The sequence below is a fragment of the Stegodyphus dumicola genome, chromosome 1, assembly GCF_044657685.1.
Source record: "Stegodyphus dumicola isolate Sdum_Otavi_A_Nest chromosome 1, ASM4465768v1".
Classification (NCBI taxonomy): domain Eukaryota; kingdom Metazoa; phylum Arthropoda; class Arachnida; order Araneae; family Eresidae; genus Stegodyphus; species Stegodyphus dumicola.
The window spans coordinates 92,908,286-92,920,597 of NC_140768.1; the positions used below are offsets into that span (position 1 = coordinate 92,908,286).

At 31.1% G+C, this 12,312-nt stretch overlaps 1 protein-coding gene across 2 annotated transcripts in view; it reads right to left on the reverse strand.

Annotated features, from left to right (window-relative positions):
- Nucleotides 1–506: 506 nt before the first annotated feature.
- Nucleotides 507–12,312, reverse strand: part of Polr2A (RNA polymerase II subunit RpII215) — a 47,644-nt gene continuing 35,838 nt past the window's right edge. For both annotated transcript variants that reach the window (XR_015041427.1, XR_004760971.2), the window contains 2 exons: nt 10,588–10,735; nt 507–772 (listed from right to left, as the gene is read on the reverse strand). The gene's annotated coding sequence lies outside the window, so the exon portion shown is untranslated. The remainder of the gene's footprint in view (nt 773–10,587; nt 10,736–12,312) is intronic.

The following is a 12,312-nucleotide window of genomic DNA, read 5'->3' on the forward strand; positions in this document are numbered from 1 at the left end:
TAACTGATGAAAATCATATTAACAGCAAGTAGATAGTAACAGTGTAACGATAAAACGATCATCCATTGCATCTGCATGTTAAAACTGCTAACATCAGAAGATCAGTTTTTCAAAATTATTTATGTTGTAGTTTTACTTAGTCTTGAAAATTTTATAACATCAAGTTAAAAACCTTCATGTTCTAATTATAATGTTATAGCGCGTTGGACACGCATTTTTATTGTTTGTGAACATAAAACACAGCAGTTTTTTCAGAATTACAAATTAAGTTTCTCAAGGTCGTTAAATATAAAGTAAATATTATGTTAAAAGTTATTCTATAATAGCAAGAAAACTTTCATATACTTCTACAAATTCATATTTCCTCATTCTATCAGCAGTTTGCCTTCAGTAATTTTGAATTACAGAAATAAAAACCGCTTTCTTTAGATGTAAGTCATCATATGTAAGTTATCTATCTTCTGATTCTTATCAATTAACACGACAAAAAAATACACCGATACAGCTAACCCGCATTGGCTTCAATTTTTATTCGTGAATGAACCACAGATTTTAACAATACTTGAAACCAAGTATACAGAGAACATTTTTACAAAAAAAGATTAACAATTTATCTACATAAACATAAATAACACAATAATTTTTTCATATATCCTCTTTTATTGTTACAATGGGTTCATCGAGTCTTCTTTTCTTTCTTGGATCCAGAAAAGAATCAATATATGGCGTGAATTTTTCTCCTGGATTTTTTGCAAATTTTATCAGAATAAAGCTAGGAAAAAAATTTATGAAAAATATTAGTTTATTTAGTTAGAGTTCATTTTTATAATTCATTCAAAATATGAAAAAATAATAAAAACATTATTAAAAGAAAAACCCATTTTTCAAAAATACTTGCACAATTTGCAATACCTCTTAAAATTTTTTGTCCCAAAACAAAAGAAGATTGGTTGATTAATTGATAATGATACAGCAAAAATGCCTCAGAAATGATGCCCTTGTGTGGAGCTTCCGTAGGTAATCCGAGATAACGTTCACAATACACATGTTAGCAGAAATGTATGAACGCCGGCATTCTATAGAATATCTAGGCATTTTATAGAATGCCTAGCGTTTTCAAGCAAAGTACGAAATATGAGGATTATTATACACTTAAACATTCTATAGTATGACAAATGCTCTTTATACAAAGTATGAAAGAAAGATCTTGATACGGCTATTTTTAAAAGATGTTAATTTCTCAAAAATACAAATGTTATTTTGAAAAAATAATGAGACTGCCACTAAAAAAATTTTATTCAAAATAGGTAAAAAATTAGTGAGGTGTCTTGATACACTATAATAAATTTGTGTTCTCTATATGGTTGAGACTGGAAATCTACCTGACAATGGGAATTCAACTTAAAAAAAAAATCACAGTACAGTATCATGAGCACTATTTCATTTATGTACACTATTTATTTCACCCACTGTATTTGTATTTTAATAAACAGTATTATAATAATAACAATAGGATTTTTTATAAGACCAGATTAATTATTTTCCTTTATTTCTTATTAGAAAAGTTCATTTGTATATATTCAAAGATCTGGGACGGATTTTGGCATATACCAAGATACCACTGTATCTAATACACTATAAAGTGGAAGCTTACCATCAAATTCGCGATAAGATAGCTATTATCTGTACAGTTCTGGCTAGTTATCTCAGTTAAGTGGAATTCTAATGTAGTTTAAATCAATCTTCACTTAATTTTTGTATCTCAGAGCAATAGTTATCAAACTGTTATACACATACCCTCCAAAAGGATACATGAGTTATTTTAAAAGAGTACATAAAAGGGTACATAACATAGTTTCTTCCTAAACATTTTTTAAAAAATGGGAGAAAGAATTTTACAGATTTAGAAAGAAAATAAAGAATTTCAGAAGATGACAATGATTTTAAGTTTAAATGAAAATGATCTCAGGTGCACCAATTTGGTGAACTTTATTTTTTACCATGATTTCTTAATTAATTCTATCGGATGATTCCTATTACAATTTCTGAACTGGCTCTAAGGATATTTTATTCAGAAATAATACTGGCTTTATACGTTTTATCAACTATACATTTTATGTTATCCTAGTGAATGACACATTGAATACTATCAATATGTTACAATTAAGTTTGGAATGCTACACAGAATTTGATTTGAATTTTCTTTTTTCACCTCTGCAAATATACAAATGCTCCCTTCTGAATAAAACTATAAACTGGTTGAAACGGATATACAGGTAAGTGAATAAGTCTGAACTTCCAAAAGGCAGGAAGAATTCAAAAATGAAGATATGAGTGATGAAAGAAAAATTTTTATAGTTTCTAGGTCTTAAAACGTCACAGTACAGTACAAGAGAGTACATAAATAATAATAATAATTATTATTATTGAATAAAATTGAGCATTCGTTTGTGTCATTTACGATGAATTTTTAGAATGAGAGTTATCTATGCATTGTTTCCATCTGAGATTAAGATATTGATAAGATTGTTAAAACTTTGTAACTAGTCATGAATCATTAAATGTGTTACATATTTAATCTGAAGATATTTCTTTAACTTTTGGAATATATTAACCAAGAAAGCCAGCCTGAAAAGCAACAACTTATCTTTAACAAAAAAATATGTTAGTTATGAAAATATGTTAGTTATAAATAATTCTTTTCATCATAAGACATAGTATAAATGGAGTTCATTGCAGTAAGACGATCGAGAGAAAATTTGCTCATTGGTTCTTTGTGCATTAAATTCATTATGACTCGAATGCACGCAACAATATTTCAACTCCAAAATAGGACTAAGAATTTTTGCTAATTAATGTAGCAAGTGATCTGCTTTACTTACTTGTTTATTCTTCAGATGGCACCAGTGAAACTGATTGTTGTTTTCAATCATTTCTTTTTCGCACCGTTTTATTAAACATTTTACTATGAAAACTGTTGAATTTTTTTTTATTTTACGAAGCTAATGAAATTTAAATTTAATGGGTTATTAAATTAATTAATGGAAATATTTTCATTTATATATTCTCAGTTATTTGTATATACAGTGAAATACGTTTAATGTGAAAACACTTAAGACGAAATAATACAATGGTCCCAACAAACAACTACAGTCAAAAGTCTTTAATCCAGATTCGTCGGAACTTCAGGGATTCCGGATTACCGGTTTTTCCGGATTATAGATCATCAATTTAAATCTGGTAAGATGGCATGGAGAAATTATAAAATTAAAAATATGAAACTGTAATTTATGAAATTAAGAGCAATTATGATCTAAAGGGTATCAAAATTTACAAAAAAAAAAGCTTAATATTTATTTGTTTACTTTGTTAAACATTTCTTTCAACGCGTGCATGCGTAAAGCATACATTATGCATAGTCAAAATTAGAAAATTGCAACCAGAAAACTATTTGATCTGTATTCGTGATATTTATAATGACGAGGAATTTGATTTAAATCATATCTAAGACGGAGTACATCGAGATAAAATACTACATTTAGTAAGGAATTATAAGCCGAATAAAATAAAAACATCTGTCCTGAAGATAAGGATAGTGCTGACAGATTAACTTCCAGTTCATTACTCTTGTCCCCTTCAAAAGCTTTTTTTTCCAAGGGGGGGGGGAGGCATATGTTAGTGCCAGTAAATTTATATTTTTACAATACAATTCATAAAACTTCATCTTATATTAAACAACATTAGTAAGTTAATAAGAGAAAACTTATATTTGCTTTTTTAACAATTCAAAGCAATTAGAGTATGGATAATCTTCATCTTATTAACTAAAAATTAAATAAATGTTGGTACTCAAATTATTGAAACAGACGAGGCTGCCGATTTCTGCATAGCGGTTCCATGTTTGGACATATGCTGGTAAGATTAGAATTGAAAGTCTGTAGGTAGGGTACCTAGCAATAATTGTTTTTAATTTCAGTTTGGGGAGAGAAGATAATAGAGGATTACCATTTGTAATTTCCAAACTGTGAGATTTCAGCTATTGTGTGGTATATGCATGTTAATTTGATTTTTTTTGTGTGTGGGGGGGGGGATAAAGGAGAATAGGAGCAGGCTGTGGACTGTTTCCTTGTTGTTTCCACTTATTGAACACACATTGAGGAACATTGCCTTTAATTAACAGTTTTCAGTAAAAGAAAATTTTAAGGCAGTACAATTAAGATTTTTAGCTTTGCTACAGTTCAGGCACTTTATTTTGTATTTTCAAATTATTAAAAATAGCTTCAAATATTTACCAGGCAGTCATAAAATGTTTTAAAATTTGTTATGTGTGGAAATTTCGTCCAGGAGACTTTTATTCTTGATCAAAGAGCACAATATAAAAAAAGTCTGAGTACCACTGCCTCAGAGAGACATTATACAAAATGTAAGAACATCAGCAAATTTCTGGATTAAAATTACTCTATAATGCATCAGTATGATTAGTTAAGGTAATAATCACAGAAACTTACAACTTATTATCAACAATTAAATAATCTGATGATCTTTGAAAATGTGGTTCTATTACTTTAGAAGCTTACTAGTTTTGTATATCTATAATGAAATCAAATTGAATTTAAGTCAGCATCATAAATAAAACATAAAAACTTCAGCCCCCTGTTGTCTTAACCTAAAAATATCAAAAATCTAGATAAATTTCATTGTATAAGACACTGATACTTTATGGCATACAAATGAATAGTTCGAGATAATTTCAAGTATCTGTGCAGTCTATTACCTTAAAGAGATTATATTCAGTACTGCTGTTTCTTTGTATTTTAAGAAATATTTCACACTTTCAGAGATAACTGTTTAAAAAAGCTGACTTCATAACACAGACACACTCCTACATGACAAACTTTCGCAGATACAAACTCTTCTCAAAGTTGGACTTTTTTTTTAATTTAAAAAGATTGCAGAGTTACACCCAAAAGAATTTTAAAATCTAATTATTTCTTACATGATTTTAGACACCATGCATACAACTGAAACAGCTCAGTGGTGATTTACCATGATAGATTTAAAAAAATGGATTAAAGAAGATTTATTTCAATACTGCAAAGTTATACACATGAAACTGAGAGAAAATAAAAATTGTGGCACTCATAATATTAATAACATGAATTCAATTTAGGAAAAAGAGAACAAAATTGTATAATCTTAGGAAAAAAGTATGTCTCTTAACCCTCTGATTGGCACAGGTTTTGGGATCTGTCATGAAGACTTGCATTTAAACAAAAATTTTTAACTCAGTTTATACAATTACAGTCAAAAGTCTTTAATCCGGACTCGTCGGGACATCAACGATTCCCGATTATCGGTTTTTCCGGATTATAGATCATCAGTTTAAATCTGATAAGATGGCATGCAGAAATTATAAAATTAAAAATATGAAACCGTAATTTATGAAATAAAGAGCAATTATGATCTAAAGGGTATCAAAATTTACAAAAAAAAAAAAAAAAAGCTTAATATTTATTTGTTTACTGTATTAAACATTTCTTTCAACGCGCGCATGCGTAAAGCATACATTACGCATAGTCAAAATTAGAAAATTGCAACCAGAAAACTATTTGATGTGTATTCGTGATATTTATAATGATGAGGAATTTGATTTAAATCATATCAAAGACGGAGTACATCGAGATGAAATACTATATTTAGTAAGGAATTATAAGCCGAATAAAATAAAATCATCTGCCGTGAAGATAAGGATAGTGCTGACAGATCAACTTCCAGTTTATTGCGTGCCACGACGTTCCCCCCCCCAAGAGCAGCGTGAAATTGATAAACAGATTTCAGAATGGTTACAGAAACAAAGGATATGCCTTTATGTATTTTTTGCTGCAATTCCACTTTTTGTTTGATGGACATCGAAACATGCTTTCACTTTGTAGATCCTTAGGCAGCTCCAGAATCGGAAATTCTTTTTGACATAATCCAAAGTTCAAGCTTACTTTTATAAAATTGCTCTAAGAGTCTGCAAAAAATAATAAGCTGGATCCAATTAGAAGATTAAGGAACAACGCAATCTGCAACATTAACTGAAATAGATAATTACCGTAATTTCCGGAAGAAACACTGCGGCGTTTACGTGTTTAAAACTTAAATTTTCAGCGGGTGCGGCGTTTAGGTGCAGTAAAAATAAAATATTTCCTATGATGGTCATTGTACATAGTTTGGATGGCCTTGTCATTGTGCATAGACTGGTGCTGTTCCTACACAAAAGACCACTCAGTTGCTTTTTGCAAACGTTATTTCGTTTACATTCTTTCCCTTGAACGGACCTACATGCCTTATTCACCCTAAACGAGATCTCAGAACAATAACATTCTTCCCCCTTTCAAATCAACATTCTCATCAGTTTGAATAGTCTCTCTGCTCTGTCATTCAATGAATCTTCCAGCACCCATCCTCTTTCCACCCCTAACTTTTCTGCAATTTTTTTCAAAGGCGGACACGACTCCATCTGCCTCGCAATAAGGAACTCTGATGTATTTCCCCTTCAGCATGAATGGATTTTTCTTGGCATTCTGCCAAATACAAATCCCATCAGTTTGGGTACAAGTACTTGTTGGATAGTTTTTAAGTAAGAAGAGAGCGAAAAATTTTTGAAAATGTCTCTAAACGGCATAGAAGCTATACATTTCTTACCTTTAATTTATTTTTGAGTTATGGTTTCATTTCATGTATTTTTCTTAACTGGTATGTCATATATCAGGACTTATGTTGAGTTTTTGCATCTATACGGCCCACGACGATGTCACGCGCAATTTAATCTATTGCGGCGTTTACGCTGATGCGGCATTTCTATGTAATTTTAATTTTATTCCTGCCATTTTTCTCGAGTGCTGCATTTACGCTGATGCGGCCTTTCTTCCGGAAATTACGGTATATCATTTTAGCTTAGCTTATACCGTCCGTTATACATTAAACGCGCATGCGTAAACGTAAAGTTTATGTGCATGCGTGAACGCATATGCGCATGCATAAAGGTATTATGCATATGCGTTGACGCATGCGCAGAAAGTTTGTAGCTTTGAGGTCTGGATTATAGATCATTTTGGATTATAGACGTCTGGATTAAAGACTTTTGTCTGTACTTATTTTAGTCTCTATTTTTATAAACGTACTTCATTAAGATGATATTTACACTATTAAAGAAAGTAAAAAAGCAAAAGATCTTAAATTATAAGCAAATATATACAAAGTGGTAAAAAATATCATGACCAGATAAAGCTTGTCATGCCATTCAGATGATTAATGTTTTAAAATATTTACCAAAGCAAATTTAACAAAACATGGTACTTTTCCGTTTCGCCGGCGCAAATTTCACCAAGCAGACTTTATTGGCGACAATACACAGTATACACATAAAAAATGTTGACAAATGTTAGTTCTAAGAATTTTTTGTTTTGAAAGGTATAAACATTTTAATATTGTTTCAAATTCTGTAAAAAGCAATCAATAAAGACAATGAATTTGTAAAAAGACATTAATTTAAGAATTTACTATGCTTTCATGGTACAACATCCTGATTCGCCGGTTCGTATCAAGTGACCCCAAGTGATCTCATCTCAAGTAAACTACGCTACAAAAATTTCATTCTCTCAGTCATTATCTACATTAATTTCAAGTTAAATCTTAATTTGGAATACAAGTTTAAATGCAAGAATTATTTCAATTCGTACGAATAGCTTACTCAGAAATTATGTAAAACCGCAGTGCTTTCCTTCGCTAGTGCATAGGGCAGAAAACTGAACTATCTGGGTAAAAATTTTATGTAACAGTATTGAAAGAAACAATCAATCTGATAAAAATGGCTGCGACTTGTTTTGAAAATGAGGTTACCAGCGAGGATATTCTGTTGTACCATTGTTGGCAACTTTATTGCCTGCGCCGGCAAAACGGAAAAGTACCCAAAACATTTTCAAATGTGCTATGTATTATGTATTCAGGTGCTTTTCAATTACAGCAGCTCTGATTAGAAATGTGTATTGGCAAGTTAAGTCTTGGAGAGAAGCAGATGGTTACCAATACATGAAACCCATTCACTGAATATCTACTATACATAATTTAGTACTCGTACATTTCGTCAACTACTTTGGCAAGCAAAAACTGTCACCAAACAGTACGATTCAATACAAATAATGAACAAATGTGACATCCCAACACACACACCTTCACTGTGGTTTTATGCAACACCAACCGATTCTCAACAAACCAATTTTGTTTTTGAGGGAGAATATAAATTAACTGTTATTTCTCTATTTTTTCTAGTATTTAAAAAAAATCATTAAAATTTGGAAGCTGATTGCTCTCTAGAAATGCAAGCAATGCAGTATTTTCAGAGTCAAGTATCCTGCCATCATACTCAAAACATCAGGTGTCTTGGTTTGGGAAAAATGGCACACTAATAGGAACTTTTAGCCAGGGGAATGACTGGCACAAGTTTTAATGAATTTGTTTGTCAGAGAATCAAAAAGCTTAAACTCTTTTTATTCTTTTTAAATCAGTAATTTACATTAGTTGATTACATAACTAAAGGGTGACCTGTAATTAACTAATTGAATACAGAGTCATCTGTTCCTTCATTATTCTGCTGGAATGACCAGCACAAGTTAGACAGGATCTTTGCTAATTTCCACAGTGGATAAGAGTACACAGTGATGTAAGTACCATAATTTATTTACTATACATATACAGAAGCGATTTAATATAAATTTGTATTTCTTATTTTCATGCAATTTTGTTAGTAATTTATTTAAAACAAACTTATAAAATAATAGCCAAAATTACTGCAATATATACATAAAATACATACATCACACAACACAGAAACGCACCCAAAATATAAACTTCTACTGCCATAAGATAGTTTTGTTTCTAACATACAGTTACACATGATGAACATTTTACAAACTCTTTTGAAGGATAAAACACTTTCCTCTTAGGAAAAACTATAGCATATATTGCCATCAATCAAAGATTGAGAGAGCAAGCATATTAAGTACAGTCAAAAGTCTTTAATCCGGACTTGTCGGGACTTCGGCGATTCCGGATTATCGGTTTTTCCGGATTACAAATCATCAGTTTAAATCTGATAAGATGGCATGCAGAAATTATAAAATTAAAAATATGAAACCGTAATTTATGAAATAAAGAACAATTATAATCTAAAGGGTATCAAAATTTACAAAAAAAAAAAGCTTATTATTTATTTGTTTACTTTATTAAACATTTCTTTCAACGCACGCATGCGTAAAACATACATTACGCATAGTCGAAATTAGAAAATTGCAACCAAAAAACTATTTGATGTGTATTCGTGATATTTATAATGACGAGGAGTTTGATTTAAATCATATCAAAGATCAAGAGAGTACATCGAGATGAAATGCTATATTTAATTAAGACACAATAACACGCCGAATACTATATTTAGTAAGGAATTATAAGCTGAATGAAATAAAAACATCTGCCCTGAAGATAAGAATAGTGCTGAGAGATCAACTTCCAGTTCATTGTGCACTTGAATATAATTATAAGCCAAATAAAATAAAAAGCGCCGCGACGTTCCCCTCCCTCCACCTCGCAGAGCAGCGTGAAATTGATAAACAGATTTCGCAATTGTTAGAGAAACAAAGGATATGCCTTCATCCATTTTTTGCAGCAATTCCACTTTTTGTTTGATGGACATCGAAACATGCTTTCGCTTTGTAGATCCTTTGGCAGCTCCAGAATCGGAAATTCTTTTTGACATAATCCAAAGTTCAAGCTTACTTTTATAAAATTGCTCTAACAGTCTACAAAAAATAATAAGCCGGATCCAATTAGAAGACTAAGGAACAATGCAACCTGCAACATTAATAGAAATAGATAATTAGATAATTTTAGCTTAGCTTATACCGTCCGTTATACATTAAACGTGCATGCGTAAACGCATTATGCGCATGCATAAAGGTATTATGCGCATGTGTAAACGCATTCAGAAAGTTTGTAGCTTTGAGGTCCGGATTAAAGACTTTTGACTGTATTTCACAATGAAAAACTGAAAACTTTCATTAGCTAACGAAACAAAGTATGAGCATATGTCAACCAGTAACTATACAGTAGTTACTGGTTGACTGGTTGGTTAGTAGCCATCTGTTTCTTGCCAAGGGTAAATTGCTGCAACTCGCCATTTCTCACCAAGGTGCTTTAATCAACCAAGTACTCGTAATTTATTTTGCTTCTGACTTTGTATATCTTGTAATGTTTTTATAGCTTCATAGTAATAAAACTAAAATCGATGAAAAAATACTTATTATAATCAATAGAAAATGATATGGCTAATTTTTATATAAATTATACATAATTAATTTTGTGATAGCTAAAATTAAGATGATGTATATGTAATAAGACTGTATGTTAAAATTCTCAAACAAGCTTTAATACAAAAATTCTCTTTCCATGAAAAATAGATAAATGCAATACAACATACACAAATGTATGAAAGAAACAACAATAACAAGCTGACTAATAGTAGAAAATAACAAATGCTCTACTTACTGAGAAAGTATTGCTAAACCAAAACAGCCTAATGCAATCGAAAGAGTATTTCTGTTACGCAGTTTATGAGCTCGTGTACCCTTCAGTTGGTTAAAAGGTGGTTTCTTCATGATATGTGCATAAAGTTCATACTTAATAACTCAAGAATCTAGAACAAATGAGAAATAAAAAGGCATGATTACTTTAAAATTTCGGAGAAGCATTATCATTAATGCTATTTTTAATTTACTTCATTTAATGTGAAGTAAACCAGCATGGTATTTAATAAAAACTCCAAAGAAGTAGAATTGGAAAATATTTAGAGGAATGGTTTAATATTTCTTCACTCTTGGTTATTCATCTGTTGAGGGTATAAGTTTTTTTGGTAAAAGTATATTCGGTAAAGTGCAGAATTGCCCACTTATTTGTTTGCCGCTTTTTACAAGAGTACGAAGAATTGGATTTTTGTCAATTTTCTTTGACATTTTAAGTGAAAATAGGTCGAAGTGTACATGGATAAAGTCAAGGGAGTGTGCAATGCCATTTTTGTGCAATTCTGGGATTTTTTTTTTAAGTGAAAATAGGTTGATGTATACATGGATACCAAGTATGTGCAATTCTTCACTTTCCCAGTATATTTAAGGGTATCCCTTAACAAAACTTGGCGATACATGGATACCGAATTTGTGTAAGTCTTTCACTTGTTATTTTTTCTTGTGTAGTGGCGCGCTACACAAAACCAAAATAACAGGGTAAAGAATTGCACAAACTCAGTATCCATGTACACGTCGACCTATTTTCATTTCAAAAAAAAAATCCCAGAATTGCACAAAAATGGCATTGCACACTCCATTGACTTTATCCATGTACACATCGACCTATTGTCACTTAAAAAAACATCAGAGAATTGCACAAACTAGGTTTTGCGCACTCCCTTGAATTTGTCCATGTACAAATCGATATATTTTCACTTAAAAAGTCAAAGGAGCACCCAATTCCACAGTAGTGGTAAACAAAAAATACATAATCTCAATAAACTACATTTTAAACCCAACCATAAAATAACATAAAGGTTTAATCTGTTATGTAATTAAGCATTACAAAGCAAATTTCTACTTACCTCTGTGGCACACAAAAACACAAAACTCCTTAACAGCATCCAATAACTTTCTAAAAATTATCTGAACTAGAATCCGTATATCGGCGTCGCCACATAAATTCACAAAAATACGAGTAAAAAATATCCTACATATTCCGGACTGTCCGAAAAATGGCTACTAAGCAAGTCTTCGTTTACACACCAGGCAATTAATGCACTTTTACCCTTTCATTCCAAATCATACAGAAACGTCAAATTAATCTTACTACATTCAGCCATTCTACCGTCTAAACAATGAAACAAGCAATGTACTTCTAACACCACAAAAGCCATTACAAAACATCCCATGATTGAAAATTTCCTGGAATAATGTAAACAATTGCATCATAATAAGGTTTCCATAACATTCAACTACTCGGGTTACCATAAATGACACAACTTGGCGATAAACAAACTACAACTTACCGATAATGAAACAACTTCGCAATAATACAAGGGGTACTCTAAACTCAACTCTATCTATTTTTTTTTTTTTTTGGGTTGATCTTTACCGTACGGTGGTACCCTTTCGTTTATGTCTGAAAAAATTGCCAAGTGGTATTGGTTGTTTGTGAAATCTGTAAGTCCACTGCCTGAAATAGGTTTTT